General features: G+C 45.9%; 1 protein-coding gene across 5 annotated transcripts in view; it reads left to right on the top strand.

Moving 5' to 3' along the window:
- Positions 1–17,501, top strand: part of HECW2 (HECT, C2 and WW domain containing E3 ubiquitin protein ligase 2) — a 1,462,881-nt gene that overhangs the window by 983,979 nt on the left and 461,401 nt on the right. The window lies entirely within an intron of this gene.

The raw sequence follows: 17,501 nt of genomic DNA on the forward strand, positions 1-17,501 counted from the left end.
TCTTCATGAAACTCAAACTGCCGTAAATCCAAGCTACAGCAAGTTGGCAGTCTTCGAACATTATGCAATTGTCATCTCAGTTCTGCTTTTCAATGCATCCCTAAAATACGGGCCTCTCTCCTAATACTGTCAAGTTATGGAAAGAAATAGCCTCCATGACAGGATTGTCTGGTAGAGAGCACCTCATGTGCCAAACCAAGCTTTGGGTGGAGATAAGTTCACTTAATGGCTGACACTTCCTAGCAGAAGAGTGAATGAAAGCCTTATCGTGGTATATTTTTCACATCTGTTCCATCTGCTTGAATTGTTCCTTACTTTATCAGAACTGTTTTGCATTGCAGATATTGCCCAACAACGTGTTTGACCAGCTTTAGCAAAGCACACAATAGACCTTTAATGCATGTAACTTCTGACAGGAAATGCAGTAGTATAGTGGCTCATAACCTGAGCATCAGGGACCCCTGAAGCCTATTCAGAGAGTTCACGTCTGCTTAGAAAATTAAATAAATTAACAAATGAACAAAGAATCAAAATGTAAACTTGGAGGCTAAAATTAAGTTAGTATGCTCAGATTGATTCTTGGGAGCAGTGCAAGTGCATCAAACAGAATTTGGCATGAATGATTAGTGGCCTCAATTCGAACCATTCCACTAAAATAAAAATTTGAAATGTTCTATAGTTGTTTTGTGAATTAAATTAAATATTTCATCACTTGTGTATTTGTTTGATGAATGTCTGTTTCTGTATTTTTGTGTATTATTTTGCGGTTCAAATAATCCGAAATGTGCTTATGTATGGATGCACGTCTTCAGTAATGACTCAGCAGGGGTGTCTGGATACTAATATTTCAGTAGGGGGTCCTCGGGTACCAGTAGTGATTAAGTGGGGGAGATCCACAGAAGATAAAAGGTTAAGAACCACTACTGTAGAATATAGAGGACATTGAAGTGGATATGTCTGTAACAGAGACCAAATGCTGAAAAGTTCAGATGGCTGCACCATTAATAATGTAAATAAATGATGAATGGTGGGGGCACAGATTTCTAGGAATTTTTGTTAGGTAGAAATGTTTGCTAGAGCTTATGGGTAGCATGGAAAGAGAGGATGCTGAACTATAGGGGAGAAATCTCAGATAAAGATATAGGGGGTCATTACAACCCTAGCGGTCCTGAGACACACATATTATGACCGTGGCGGTTGGGCCACGGTCGGACCGCCAGCACCGCCAGTTTCCTTTCATAGGAGAGACTGGTGGTGCTGGTGGTCTAATCCTCCAGGGCAGCACTGCGAGCAGCGCTGCCCTGGGGCTTACAACCCCCCTCTTCACTAGCTTTTACATACCGGTAGCACTGCCATATAAAGGCTGGCGGAGATTGGGTGCAGGGGGCCCATGGGTTCCCCTGCACTGCCCATGCACTTGGCTTGGGCAGTGCAGGGCTCCCATGGCCCACCCCGTTGCACTTTTCAGTGTCTGGTTTGCAGACAGTGAAAAGCATGTCGGGTGCTGGTGCCCCCGACACAGCACAGCATTGTCGCTGGCTCAATTATGAGCCAGTGTCAATGTTGTGGGCTGTTTCCCACTGGGCCAACGGGCGTAAACAACGTTCCCTCGCGCTGACCCAGCAGGAAACTCCTAATCGGCCCGCAGGAAGGCAGCTGCACTGGCGGCAACCTGGCCGTGGGGCTTAAATCAAAACGACCCCCATAATGTTAGAGCCCTAGTGCGTATTTACTGGTAGCTTGCCAAAGTCTACTTTCTCATGGTTCCTCTAATAAGGCATTATCAGGCAACAGTATATGGGTGTAGATTTAAGTATGCTTAATTTATATAAGAAACAAAAATTAAGCTGTTCTCCAGTGCTGCTGAATGCTGGGGCTGCCAAATATCAGAGGTGCCTAGTCTTGATTTCACATCATGTCTCATTCTTCCACTTCCGTACACTTTCTGTGTCTTTAACTCACTCTTGGAGGTTTTGTTTTTCTTTCTCTTCACCCTTTTCCCCTTTTCTGCCTTTCTCTTTCTTTTTTGTTCTGTTACCCAAAGATGTGCTGTTGCAAGCTAGAACAACCCCCAAACAAAGATGACCCACTTGGGTTATTGTGTTATATTAGCTCATTTGAACCTGGAAAGCTTCTCTAAGTTTCTTAGCAATTATTAGCTAGTGCCTAATTGTATTAGGCAGCCCATTAGATCCACTGCTTCGTTCTTGAGATGATCTGTTATATCTGCCTCCAACTATAAATTCCTGTCCATAGATAAGCCTGGGGCTTGTATTGCTAATGTACACCCCAGGACTTGTTTAACTCCTGCATGCTCAGACAGATGTATTGAAAGACCATGTATCTCCTTTGCCGAGTGTATCATCACATGAACTATGATCAGTTGAATAGTAACAATCTATTTAAAAAGTAGCCTTTTGTCTGAAAAGAATACCTCCACTGTTGGCCTAATCTCTTGTGTGATTCACGAGGAACATGATGGCTGTCTGACACGCTGGTTGGGAACTCTTAACTAAACCACCTAACTGAAATTGGTTGACTGATTGTGGCCACGTATCCCCTCCTATGTCATTCTGTGGATGCATTGACGGCTCTTTTACTTAGTGATCTGGAAAAGTCTTTGTTGGAGGCCTCATCTAGGATCCCTATTGGAACACACCACAGGAGTTTGTTGAGCAGCTGGGACTGTACAGCTTTCCATCTCCTCTGAGGATGCATAGTTGCTTGGTGTCCCCTGAGCTACATGAAGGGAAAGTATATTTGCGGAAGTGAAACCACAGGTACGGCTCCAGCAGTGTGGGCCGGCTTTTACTGCAGTCAAGCTCCAGAGAAGAACCAGAGGCAAAAGTAGAGTTAAGGCAGGATTTCAGTGGTGCCCTTGGTGGATTCGAGGATCCTAGAGTTTTCAAGAACAATGTTTCTGATGAACCTAGGTGTTATGTATACAGATGGATTAGGCTTAGTTCTGCCATCTAAAGAGAATGAAGGGGGTTTGAAGACAATTAAACATTAACCTTCACCCAGCAAACACTGTCTCTGACTTCAGTCCTGCCTCTGATCTAGCTTTTTAAGGTACTGTGAGCCCAAAAGCACCAACTCATGCAGAGTAGTTAACAGCAGTGAAAGAGGGGAAGACAGAACTGGCCGTTTACAGCACTATTTTCAGCACTGTTTCTTAGGAAGGGAAGAAGTAGGGTATGGAGGAGACTGAAAAATACAGGCACAGAAGGAGGTATCTAATAACAGTGGCTGTAAGTCTACATTTGAAGATAGACAAGACAAAATGTTATTGAGAATTCTGGTGGTAGGCCTCTTAAATATCAAGGCAGCTACTGCAAAAATTGCATTAGGAGCATTTCCAACATTAGAACTGTGCACGCTATGGGAGAGAGAGTGACAGAGAATGCACAAATATTGTACTAACAGAGGTTGTGAGGAACATGTTAGGTAAGGAGGATGGCAAAGGTATTAAGAATATCAGGCAGATCAGACAGACAAATGGTAGCAATTTAGATAAAAATTCTTCTTCTACCTCAGGTGGGGGAGGGGCATAAATGTTATATACTTTTCACAAACCCAGCTGACTCCACAGCCTTGACTCTGGGATGTTCACCCTATCTGGATCTGCTTTTGATAGCTGCATGGCATAAAGTTCCGCCTGTAGGAGGGAACTCACCTTGGTCCCTGGATAACAGAATAATTGCCATGCCTCTTTTCATGTCTAACCATCTCCATGTACTTTCAGTAGTAGTTGACTGGGGAGATATACTGGGGAGAGGTAATAAGGGCTGACTTCAAACAAACTACTTCTATAGCAACAGCAATATTCGTAGCACCACCCCACATTGTTTCATTGAGTATTTCCTAGGTACTGTAGGGTACTATTGAGGAAAAGATTATGGGGGTCATTCTGACCCGGGCGGGCGGCGGATGCCGCCCGCCTGGCGGGAACCGCCAAATGGCCGCTCCGCGGTCAGAAGACCGCAGAGGCCATTCTGACTTTCCCGCTGGGCCGGTGGGCGCCCGCCAAGGGAGCGCCCGCCGGCCTAGCGGGAAAGGCCCTGCAACACAGAGGCCGGCTCCGAATTGCGCCGGCGGTGTTGCAGGGGTGTGACGGGTGCAGTTGCACCCGTCGCAATTTTCAATGTCTGCTATGCAGACAGTGAAAATCATGCTGGGGCCCTGTTAGGGGGCCCCTGCACTGCCCATGCCAGTGGCATGGGCAGTGCATGGGGCCCCCAGGGGCCCCACGACACCGGTTCCCGCCATCCTGTTCCTGGCGGTCAAAACCGCAAGAAACAGGCTGGCGGGAAGGGGGTCGGAATCCCATCAGCGCCGCCATGGAGGTTCAGCCCAGCCAGGGGAAATCCGGCGGGAAACCGCCGGATCCCCTTTTCTGACCGCGGCTTTACCGCCGCGGTCAGAATGGGCACTGAAGCACCGCCAGCCTGTTGGCGGTGCTTCCGTTGCCCGCGGCCCTGGAGGGCCTATATCACTTAGCAGTGTCATGATATCCAAAAAATGGATTGATCTTTCAGAAAAGATTACGCAGCTTGAAGGTCAAGTTGAAATCCCAACGTCATGTTGTTGAGAAGAACACTTTTAGATTGTAAAGAAGTGGATAATGCATGTCTGTCAAATTAGAACAGAAGCTTATTTTTCTCTAAATCTCCGCCTTTCTAATCTGAGAGTAGATCTGATGCCAATAGGCACGCATGTAAGGGAATTTGACAAATTGAATAGTTACAAAGGGCTTCCTATAAGATGAGCGAATACATGTGGAATTCCGAAAAGGTGTGTTTTGGGGTTCTTTGTGAAGGCGAAAGTGATGGCCTTGTAGCACCCTGTAGGTTCCTTCGACTGTGAAACGCCTGCTTTCTTTCAGGGTAAAATGTGTTTGATGTAACTGGTGCAGTTTTTGGGCGTATGAGTAGAAGGAGCACCACTACTAGTTGGGAGAAAATATATAGAAGGAACCTAACAAAGGCTGTGAATAGAACAGAATGAGTAGTTGGAACGAAAGGTTGGTTGATGTGAGGTGTCCTCTCTCTGGAAAAGTGCTATATATTTGGGCTGACAACTTATAGCGATTTGCCATTTGTTTAAAACAAAACAGGCATCATATAGAGAGTTACTGTTTCTGTAGTTAGGCTAACTGATAAGAGTTATGTTTGTTTTAAGTTTTGCACCACGTTTTCCTATAAGTCACTATTGTAGATATATTTGACAGGAATGATAATGTACATAAGGGTCCAGAGATAGTCCCAGTGATGGATGACTTCAACCGTGTATCAGCCCCTATGTTAATGTACATGAGCTTTACTTGGGTTCTTGGCTTGTTGTCTGCTCAGGGCTCAGTGTTTGGATGGCAGTGTTGTTAGAAATACTAGCATGGGGATGAAGGCAGCTATAGAGACCATGGAAGCAGGGACGAGATACCTTTACAAGAGTAAGGTTGCGAGAATACAGCAGTTTGAAGTAACTTGTTGAACATCTGGCAATCTGACTGGTTCTTGGGCCCTAGAGTTACTAAGGTTTGGCTGCAGAATGTAGTAAGTTGGTAAGGATATAGCACTGCTCCAGCACCAAATAGGAGGAACACTTGGACATCTAAGAAACTATAAACTACTTTTACTAAAATGTAACCCTTTTCCATAATCTGACCAAAGTTACTCAAGAATGGCTGGCCAGTACTATTCACAAGCTTGTGGCACATAAGTAGACTTTGATCCGTTCAAGAATGCACGGTGGGTATTGGATATATCAAGTAAGGCTGTTATCAATATGTAAATGTCCCTTAGAGTACACATGCACAAGTGCACAATTACATCTCTGTATTTGACTTTTAAATAGTGGAGCCCGTGTGAAACACCTACCGGAGCCTCATTGTTTTGAACCACTTATTTACTGGTATCGGGTGGTTTGCATCTGTGTGAGGGCCTGTCTGTGTTCAACCAAATACTTTTCTATCACAGCTTCTGTTCCAGATTTCCACCTATCTGCATCACTGTGCTCTGGATTCATGTTTTGTTGAACTTCACACTCAGTGACCAGTCTTACAGATCCCTTTGTTTCTGGGGTTGCCTGGTCCGGCACCCACCATTCCAGCGTCTTGTCTCTGGAGAGAACTCATGGCAGAGACCCACCTGTTCTGAGCTCACGGCCCACGCTCTGGCTGTCATACCTTAATCCTCTGAGCCTAAGACATTGTCAGTGGTAGCGCCTTACTCCTGCAAGCTCCTCACCCATGCCACATTTTACAATAATTGTTAAAACTCATCTCTTTAACCAAATATTGGCCATTGTAATACCAGTACTCCTAGCATTGTGATTAACCTCTATTCCACCGGTGTTTTTTCCCGTGCCAGAGAGTTAAAATAATGCACATATAAAGCTCCCACACATGACATGACAAAAATATTATACGTTTCAATGTACATCCTTATCACCAGTCTGTGAACATTTGAGTGAAGTATCTAGGAGTTTGTGGTTCTGGATGTGTCCTACTGCAAGCATTGCGTGTATGAATCTAGTATATACCAACGGGCGTTTCTTGTGATTGGATAGAAGGAAATGTGCCAGTACTTAGGTAAGGGCAGATACGTCACACGCTGCTGTAAAACTGTCAGCTGTCCTTACTATTAGCTCTGAGCGCTACCGCGCTACATTCAGCCTTGTCGCAGATGCAGACACAATTTTACTCGGTCATGATACACCATCTAATCAAAACGCCATCTTCTAGAACTGGGAAGAAACGTGCTTTACTGCCAGAGAACTTTCTCTGCGCGTGAACATCGCGCTGTTCCATATGCTCATGTATGTGGTTTACAGTTACTGGCACAGACACACTTCTAGTAGAAATGTTTAACTTCTAATTAAATACATCTAAATACCTATATAAAAAGAACACAGTGAGAGGGGCACGGGCTTGGACAATTAATGAGTGCAGCAAGCCCTAAATTGATATTTATTATTCTTACTGTTTTTTGCGGTGAGATTATTTTACTTGTTGTTTTGTTTTCCCCATGAGGCTTCTTTTTTAGGTTTTGACTTTAGAATCAGTCAACAAAGTTATGTTTCTTGTTTTATTATATAAAGACATTCAGGAAAATGTGCTCCTTTCTGCCTCTTGACTGCTGCAAAACAGTGCTTAATTTGTGCTTGTTTCCGGTGCAGGTCACCGGCATTTATTTTTGGGGTCGGCACTTATTTTTCTCCCCCAAGCATTTACTGCGAGCAAAAGACACATATGGGAAAGATGGAGTAGGAGAAAAATGAAAAAGCGTCACAGTGGGAGAAAGCAGAATGCTGCAAGAGTGAGCTGAAGGGGCAGGGAGTGGCTGTAAATGGATTGAAGAGGCCAGAGATGGCTTCAGGATTACGCTGCCTCAGTATTCCATGTTTGCACATTTAATTGCAGCAGCACGTTTAAGAGAGGGGCTTTGGGCACTGGCACATTTTTATTTACAAATTAAGCACTGCTGCATTGTTCTCCCCAGGCTAGATTATTGTAATCTACCGCAGGGCCAGCTTTAGTGCTGGTGGCGCCCTGTGCGACAGTCTTTTTTTAGTGGGCCCCACCACTCCATCACCACCTCCTTGGATTCGCTCACTACCACTCCACAAATGTGCCCCTCATCTCTGCATACCCCCCTTTCACATGCATTCAGTTATTTTTTAAAGCACTTGTAAAGGCTTGCTTTACTAATCTACCAAGGTATCCATAAAAAATATAGGGCCAGATGTAGCAAAAAAACAAATAGCGAGTTGCAGTGTGCGAGTCCTTCCGACTCGCAAATTGCAACTCGCTATTTGGTATGCAGAACGGTGTCTCAGACACCGTCTGCGAGTCGGTATGGGGTCGCAAAGACCCACCTCATTAATATTAATGAGGTGGGTCGCAAATTGCGGCCCCATAGCGACTATGGGCACTCGCAAACATGGAGGCCTGCTGTAGTCAGCAGACCTCCATGTTCGTGACTGCTTATAAATAAAGCCGTTTTTTTTTTTTAAGTGTAGCCCGTTTTCCTTAAAGGAAAACGAGCTGCACTTAAAAAAAAATCCGAAACCTTTAGTTTCGGTATTTTTTCATGGCAGGTAGTGGTCCTTTGGACCACTACCTGCCATGAAAAACAATTTGTGGTCCAGTCACAAAGGGGAAGGGTTCCCATGGGGACCCCTTCCAATTTGCGAGTGGGTTACCATCCACTTCAAGTGGATGGTAACTGCGACACCATTTGCGACTGCATATGCGGTCGCAAATGGTATTGCATACCACTGCGAATCGCAAATAGGAAGGGAACACCTCTTCCTATTTGCGATTCGGAAATGCACTTTGCGAGTCGGTCCCGACTCGCAAAATGCATTTCTGCATTGGAAACTCACATTTGCGACTCGCAAACGGCATTTTTTGCCATTTGCGAGTCGTAAAGAGTTTCCGACATCTGGCCCATAGTTCTGTTCTTTGCAGCAGGCATATTAATCTCCTACACTACTTTATGGCAGTCAAAGCTGCTGCTAGACAAAATTCCTATCTCTCTCCCTAGCAGGAACATTAATCACAAGCGGTATCTTGACATTTTAATTGTTCCCTGAAGACTGGAAGCAGAAGGGACTTTTCAGCAGGTACATTTAAAATTGCAAGTTTGCCAAACACACCGCCCCCTGAGGTCAGCGCCCTCCAGTCTAGGTCAGCACCTGGTGCGGCTGCACCTCTAGCACCGCCCTAAAGCTGGCACGGATCTACTGTATCTTAGCTCGCCAAAAAAACTGAGATTTAGGATGTAGCCAGTCCGGAATTGTGCCGTCCATGTCATTCTAGGGCTGCAGAGACACACACATAAACCTCTATGCCTTACAAATCCTACTGCCCATCAACTTCAAACAAGCTATATTTTAGCCAAGTTTCTACGCGACAACCCTTTGCGATTCATTAGATCCACTTCTGCGGCATGGCAGACTATCCTTCATTTTAAGAAATACATTTTCTGTGCAAGCTGCTTAGGAATGGAATTCAATTCCTCTCTGCCTTGGGCAGAAAACCAATCAGAATTTAATAAAATCTCCAAAGACTTGTCTTTTCCCAAAGAAGTAATTTTATCTTTAGATGCATATGCTTCTGATCACAGTTTCTCTCAGCACCAGAACTACATATGGGGTAACAGTGCACATCATAAAGAATTAGCATAACCTAACAATAGCAAACAGAGTAGGAAGGAGGCTGCAACCTTGTCACTTTACAAAAAAGTCCTATCTATTTGTGGCAAGGATTTAAAGCTTCAAGTTGACAGTCTCAGGTTAAGAAGATGGGTCAAAGACCTCAATAGATATATTGTATTGCCTGTGACCAGGCAGGAAACATCAGCGGTAGACAATAGAACTTAGACATCAGGTAGGTCATTAGAGTATTAACAATGCTACCAAACATTTGAAAATCACAGTCAGCTCGAAAACATAGTAAGAGTAACAGATTGGGATGAGTTTCTGTTCGTAGTGTGTTATGAAGGTCACGGATTATCACATTTTGGAATTGCCCCCCCATCCTGACCATTGACAATATATTATTCCTTTGTCTGCACTCACCCATACATGATACTTGCAAATTGTGACACTGATATATTTATATGTGGCCAGATGCTCCCTCCGGTTGGATGAAAATGGATTCTGCCTGTGATAGGCTAATGTTATAGGACAGAGCATAGTATTCATTCTCTCGATAACTGCCACAGTATTCCTGGGAAATGATCAAACCAGGTCAAATATCCTTGTTGTTAAAGGACCCAAACGTCTGAATCATAATCCTAACAACTAAATATGCAATAACATAGGCAACACTGACTCTCGTCATTCTCTGACTGATGCAAAGTGCCTCCCAAAGTTCAGGTCTGGAATGCAGCATGATTACCCTGGCTACGGACAGAAGCACACCCATTGCCATCAGCTATTGGGCTATAGTGTTAGTACATGTGTTATTAGTGGTGGAGTAACTGTGTGCTGTGTACAATTCATGATCATTTAAAACAAGCAGGTTATACGTGGGTTCCTAATTTGGTGGTGGGTACTATTCCACGATGAGACGGAGCTTAGAATTATTTCAGCAGATTTCTCAAATTTCTTTTTATCATGTCTGGCAGTGTCTTGGCTAGTGGGATGGAGCTGTCTGCCTAAGGTAGTAATTTTCTTGGTGGGATATGCAGGGGTGCCATTTTTGATGGCCTTGTGGGTGATGCAGCTGTTACTGAGGGTGCTTCAGGCTGAGAGGTGCAGCCAGTGTATATGCTTCACTGCTTAAGTAATGTGGTTGGTTTTATTGATGGCATATTCAACAGTAAATTAAAGTGATTTTGCAAGTAGCGGTCATAGATGAAGCTATCTAGATTCATATTGGTTATTTAGGCTCTCATTATGAGTCTGGCATTTGCATGACCACTGACTCGCAGTGGCTGTCCCACCGCCACAATATGTCCATGGTGGAGCCGCCACAGTCAGACCACCAACTCCGTCAGGTCAGGAGTAGTAATCTGCCAGGGCAGAGCTGCTTGCAGCGCCGCACTGGGGATTAGGAGTCCCCATTCCGCCAGCCTTTCAATGGCGGTTTACACCGGCACGGCACGTTTTTCCTGGCATGGGCAGTGCAGGGGCCCCCATGAACAGCAGCGTTGCACATTTCACTGCCCAAATTACGGTCAGTGCAATGCGCGATGGGTGCTGCTGCACCCGCCACACCGCAACATTGGTGCTGGGTCCATTAGGAGCCGGCATCATTGTTATGCCCCTGTTCACCGTAGGGCCGGCGGGCGGAAACATTGTTTCTGTCTGCCGGCCCCACGGTGACCTCCTATTAGGGCCGGCGGGGTTCAGGCCGCACAGGCCGCCTGAAGGCAGAAAGAGGAACTCGCAATCAGGGCCTCAGTCTTGAATCTATGTTTGTTTGTTCTTGCTGAAGATCTGGAGAAAAAAAATCTTTGTCGGTTTGGGCTTTAGGCAGATGCTTGACTTCCTGTTTGGATTAGATTTAGGCAGGTTCTGAGTCGCTTTATTTCATGACCTAGGACGTTTTTTGAGGAAGAGTTGTTTGTTGTTGCCATATTGATGCTTCTAGATGCTTTTGTTGGGTTTCTTACAGAGACTGAAGAAGTATAGCTCACATTTCTGGTTGACTTTATAGGAGATAGGGAGTTTCTTGGATCTTGAAGTGCCATCTGGATGAATTGGTGGAAGGTGACAAACTAAGAGCTGAACCTTTCCACGACTGTTCCCAGATTGTGGGTCCATTACTGTTGGTCAACTGTATTGAAGGCTCCGAAGAGGTGAGGTAGGATCAGGGAGCTGGGGTTGTTTTTGTCTTTGCTGAGGACTACATTGTTGATTACTTGAAGGGTAGCAGTCTGTGCTGCACATGTGTAGAATGCATTATGCTATCTATTACCATTTCTGAGTGTGGATGTGGGCCGTGGCTTATGGGAGGTGTTAGAAATGGGGTTTGTGGTTGGCTAGGGTATGCACCTAAGCCAGGCAGAACCCACCACTCTAGTTAGGATGAGTCAGTTACACACCAAAGATAACCTGTGCTCACCCTGTGGTAGTTTGGCGCAGAGCAGTCAAGCTTATTATCAGAGGCAATGTGTAAAGCGTTTGCGCAACACATTCACACAGAAACACAATGAATACACTGCAAAAGAGACTCCATATAGGATTATATAAAACGATAGTATATTGTACATAACATAGACCCAAAACTACATACATTATAAATACTGTGCATACTGTAGGAAGCTGGCTCTGTATATACTATACCAAAGTAAGGTATAGGGTGCACAAAGTCCAGAGGATCCCCAGAGGCTCTACGAGGCCAAAGTAGATAATACCAATGCTCTATTTTGTGGTATGGTGGTCAAGCAGTTAGACTTATCAGAGGGTATTGCTAAGCATCTGTTGTACACAGACAGTTAATAAATGAGACACACACTCAATGACTAACTCCAGTCCAGTGTTTTATGTGTAAAAAAATATATACTTTGTTACTTTATTTCTAGAACCAAAAGGATCTTTGTTGCAGGTAAGTACAGTTTCAAGAATGTATCACTTTCAAGTTTCAAATGCACTTTGTTTGTGATTCACAATCAAAAGAGATTTAAGGTTTAAGGTAAGTAATGTTTTTCAATATCAATCTTCGGAGGTTAAGGTGTCCACAGGGCAAAGTTTAGGAGGACGCCAAAGGTGCAAAGTTTAGGAGGACGCCAAAGGTGCACCACCAGAAACACGGCCCCAGCTGGGTGCTGATGTCAAAGTTGGTGTTGCGCGCCTAATGAAATCCTATAGAGACTGGGGCCCTCAAAAGAGAACGATTTGCAGGTAAGTACCTGAGGTCTCAGGGCACAGGCCCTGCGGGGTTTAGATCAGCACCGGGGGCCACAGGTAAGCACCAAACACACACCCTCAGCAGCACGGGTGTGGCCGGGTGCAAACGCAGCATTGGGCACCCAATGCTTTTCAATGGCAAACTCCAGGTTCACAAAGAGGCTGTAGGCTTGGTCCAGGGGGTCGGCTGAAGAAGACCAACAGCTGGACAAGTAAGTTGAGGCTTCTCTGGATGTTGATGGACTATTGTCTGGGTTCCCCAAGGCCAGGGAGCTGCAGGTGCAGGGGTACCTTTAGGCGTTGAGTATCTTCACCGGATCCAGTCGCGGTCAGGAGGGGGTCCTCTGGATTCAGGCTGCAGGCGTCATTGTGGTGGCCAGGAGGGGTCAACCCGGGGTGGACACGAGGTCAGAATCGCCTGGGGACTCTCTCTGGTCAGGTAGGACACCTGGACTCAGGCCGTGGGTGTTGGGTGCAGAGTGCACAGGACTCGCAGATCCAGAGGGCCCTGGAGTCCTTGTTGGATGTTTCTTTGTGGACCGGGCCACTGTCCTCGGGAGTTCTTTGTCCTTAGGTAGGCAGAAAGTCCTCTAAGGGTTTTGTAGAGGTTGCTGGACCTGCAGAATGAGTTGTCTTTTGTAGCAGGAGTCTTGAAGCTACAGGCAGGCTGTTCGGTCTGGGGGCCAAGTCAGTTGTGGTCTATAGTCTGCTCTGCTGGTGTGGCTCTTCAGTCCTTCTTCTTCTTTAAGGTCACCAGAAATTTGAAGAGCAAGGTTCAGTGGTATCCCTAAATACTAGTTTTAGGGGTGTTACAGGGTTCAGAGGGAAGCAGTCAATGGCTACTAACCCGGAGGGTGGCTACATCTTTCCTGTGCCCACTCCCTTTGGGGAGGTAAGCACATACCTAACCCTTCTGGCTATCTACCTCCTAAACAAGATGGAGGATTATGCCAGGAGGGGTTCACCTCAGCTCTGGGCACCCCTGGGGTGCTCCCAGTTGGAGTGAACACTCCCTCTGCCGTACCTGCGGCCAAAAGGGGGGCTTGGTCCGTAGGGGGCCGGCATCTCCGCTAGCTGGAGTGCCCTGAGGCAGCAGAGCAAAAGGCAGGAGCCTTTCAGGCTCACTGCCAAGTGTTGCTGTTCCTTCAGGGGGAGGTGTGAAGCACCTCCTCCCAGGGCAGGCTTTGTCCCTGACTCTTGGGAGCACAAAGGTTCTCACCTCATGGGGTCAGAAATGTGTCTAGTGGTGGCATGCTGGCATAGACCAGTCAGCCACACACTAGAGAGTTGGGTGAATTTCAGGGGGCATCTCTAAGATGCCCTCTGAGTGCATTTTGCAATAAATCTAACATTGGCATCAGTGCTGGTTTATTGAGCTGAGAGGTTTAACTTCCCAGTCTTCAATAATGCCATCACTGAGGGTTAGAGTTCTTAATTGCAAACTCCCAGCCCATGTACTCAATATGGCTGCACTGCACTTACAATGTCTAAGAATGGACATAGACACTGTAGCGGCATATTGCTCATGCAGCTATGCCCTCACCTGTGGTGTAGTGCACCCTGCCTTAGGGCTGTAAGGCCTGCTAGACTCTAATTTCAGTACTCCCCCCTAGTTCTTTTAACTGGGAGGTTGAGTCCATCCAGGTGGCATTGTCCTACCTGGATGGGGCTAGGTGATCATATGATGAAGCAAGACACTATTATGTGTGTGAGACCACCTAGTCCGTAAAGGAAACACTCGGGGAGGGATGCCATGTCAACTTTACCTTTTTCTCCCCACCAACACACACAATCTTCCATGGCAGCATGCATGTGTTAGGTGAGGGGTCCATTAGAGTGGCTCAACGCTTGATGCAGACACTAGGGACCCTCTCTGGCTACAGGGCCCCTTGTACCACTGGTACCTTTCACAGGGGACATAGCTGTGTGCCAAAGGTGTGGCAATTGTGGAAGTAATGGTAGAGTTTAGGGAATGCACACAGGTGCTGGGGCCTGGTTAGCAGGATCCCAGGACACACTCAGTCAAGTTGGCATCAGATATCAGGGAAAAAGTGGGGGAAAGTTGACCATGCCAAAAGGGGCACTTTCCTACACATACCATGCAGTCACTTATATGGTACTCGTTATCCTGAACAAGGTGAGTCCAAAAATGACATATATCATAACAGTAGTGTAGGTAATGCAATTAGGTTTTTTGGAAAAATACACAAATCACCACATAGCATCATAAGTACATAGAGTGCAGGGTATCTGGGCGCCTACTACACATATTATGGTAATTTGGCCATTATGGCAAGGATTTTGTAAATCAGCAAGTTCCTGATTGGAGGGCCTCTGTCGAGGACCAACCCAGTCATGCCCACTCGAGGAACACGTGCCCCGGGTTCGGCCCCAATAAGGGGGGGGCACACGCACTGCAGCAGTGGTGAGGAGACCTCCGTGGGTCGCCCACAGGCTGGATTGAAAAAGGGCATTTGCCTGTGAACGTGGGGCACAGCTGCTGAAGCAGCAAGCAACTAGGAGCTGTTGTGTAGCTGGAGGAGCCCCTTGCTATTGGAGCTAGTGCGTGTTTCACAAAGTAGTGAAAAAGGACTCCAAAACCTTCCTCCGTAAGAACGCACATCGCCAGCAGGGACCATGGGAGGCAAGGATTAAATGCAGTGTCCTCAGGACTGGGGACGCCAAGCTTGTCCTGATCAGCAAATCAGGCCCCACTGAGCCCTGTACCTGAAGCCAAGCGCTTTCTCAGGCCCACTGTGGCCTGGAGTTGCAGCCTGTTGTTACTGGGGGCTTGGGAGGAAATTAAATGGCTTGAAACACTCATGCTGGGTTGGCGGCAATTTTTGAGGCCTGTTCTCCACATTTCACACAACAGAGGGGGATCGCTAGGGGGGTTCCTGACAGCCAGCGTTGCACGGCAGACAGGAAGGTGGTGCCATGGGACGGCACTTCTCTCCTCAACATTGTACATTGCGGCCCACTCCCTGGGGGGGACCATACTGGGAAACCACACCGCTTCTTCTCAGGAAGTAAGGAGCACCCGCCATGTGCTCCTCTAAGACGGGCTCAGGGCTCTTTTCGCTCTGAGTTGCAACACATGCTGCTTTCTCAGCCATTGCACAGAGTTGAAGCACACGCTGTTTGCTTTCAACCAGAGGGCAGCAAACAGTGCCCACCATGTGCTGGGATTGGAGAGGCAAGGAGCAGCAAACAGCGTTCACCCTGCACTGAGCTCCTTGTAGAACACACAGGGGGAGGGCACACAGGGACCGGCAGGGAAGCTAGCACATCCAGATACTATGCAAAGTGGCAGTCCCTCCATCAGCACAACAGGCAGCAGGCCAGCAGAACAAGCAGGTACTCCTAATGGCAGTTCTTCCTGGCAGCACAGCAATCCTCTGGCAATGTGTAGATTGTAGAGCTAGCAGCGTCTGAAAACATGGGGTTAGAGATCTAGTACTTATACTCCAAAATGCCTTTTCTATAGGGGATGACTTTAAAAGAATCCTCAGAAGTGCAAAACAATGCCTGTCAGCCAAACCCTAGCTCCAGATGATTAGTATTGGGTAAATCACCCCTTTGTGTGAGAGCAGGACACATCCTTTAGACATGTAAGTGTGAACCACCTCTCCCGGCCCACGAAGACAATCAGTATGTAGATGAATGCATATGTATCCTCAGTCACACCCACCCCTTCCTGTATTGTGACTGTCTAGAGAGGATACACAAAATGTAGCTGTCGACCAGGCCAGAACTGGATTGGAGACAGGCTGCAAAGCACACAGAGTTATAAGCACAGAGAAATGCCCACTTTCTAAAAGTGGCATTTCTAAAATAGCAATGTAAAATTGAACTACACAAGTAAGTAGGTTTTATCATTACCATTCTAAACATACCAAACATGACAAAACTACTCCTTTCTGATCAGGAGTTACCACTTAAAGGGGTATAAAAGAATTTCCATTACTAACCTATGAGAGGGGCAGACCTCACAGTAGTGAAAAACAAAATAGGCTGTTTGTCACTACTAGGACAAGGAAAACATAAACATACATGTCCTACCTTTTAGTTACACAGAACGCTGCCCTTAGGGCTACCTAGGCTGTACCTTACAGGTGACCTATGTATAATAACAGGGAAGTTAAAGGCTTGGCAAGTAGTTTTAAATGCCAAGTTGAAGTGGCAGTAAACTGCACACACAGGCACTGCAGTGTCAGGCCTAAGAAAAGTTTGAAAGGCTACTTCTGTGGATCGCACAATCAGCGCTGCAGGCCCACTAGTAGCATTTAATTTACAGGCTGTGGTTATATGGTGAGCCACTTTATAAGGGACTTACAAGTAAATCAAATATGCCAAACAGGTGTAAACCAATTATACCACGTTTAGAGTAGAGAGCACATGCATTTTAGCACTGATTCGCAGTGGTAAAGTGTCCAGTGTCCTAAAGCCAACAAAAAGGTGGTCAGAAAAACAGGAGGAGGAAGGCAAAAGGTTTGGGATAAGCCTGCAAAAAGGTCCAACAGGAGGCAAAGCCTCTAGTGGCTCAGAATGCCGCTCACTACCATCAAGAATGGTAATAAAGAGCGTATGACTGTGCATCTGAATATTTGGTTTATGTCATGCTGCTCTTTAATGTGTATTAGTTCTAAATAAAGATATTTAAGATTCAACATGTTTTTTTGTTTACAATTGAAAGTATCATACAATGCACTTTAGCAAACAGGAACTCTCTCCATACACCTGGTGACAACCTTACACAGACACATGTGTTTTGACTTTGTTTTTGTTTTCCAGTCTGGACCTCATCTGTCTCATAAAACCATCCTCAATTATACAACTGTATTCAGTCTTTTTCTACAATCTTCAGGGTTTCTTTTTGGCTTCTTTAGATCACACATTAACTTAAAATATCTGTGATTTAGTGTAAGGTTTGCTAACAGCAAGGCTCAGAAACTCAAAGAGGCAGCTTTTGCCCTTTGTGGAAGGAACAACACCCTCAGAAACAAAGGTATTTAAAAAAAAACAAAGTACTCTTGTATTCTAGAGGCCCAGAGATGAAGCAATGAAGAATAATCATGGTCCAGAAGATCCCGATTCATGTCACCCTGTAGGAAAGTGCCCTCTTTCATGTCATGATTACT

Source organism: Pleurodeles waltl, chromosome 3_1, assembly GCF_031143425.1.
Source record: "Pleurodeles waltl isolate 20211129_DDA chromosome 3_1, aPleWal1.hap1.20221129, whole genome shotgun sequence".
Taxonomy (NCBI): Eukaryota; Metazoa; Chordata; class Amphibia; order Caudata; family Salamandridae; genus Pleurodeles; species Pleurodeles waltl.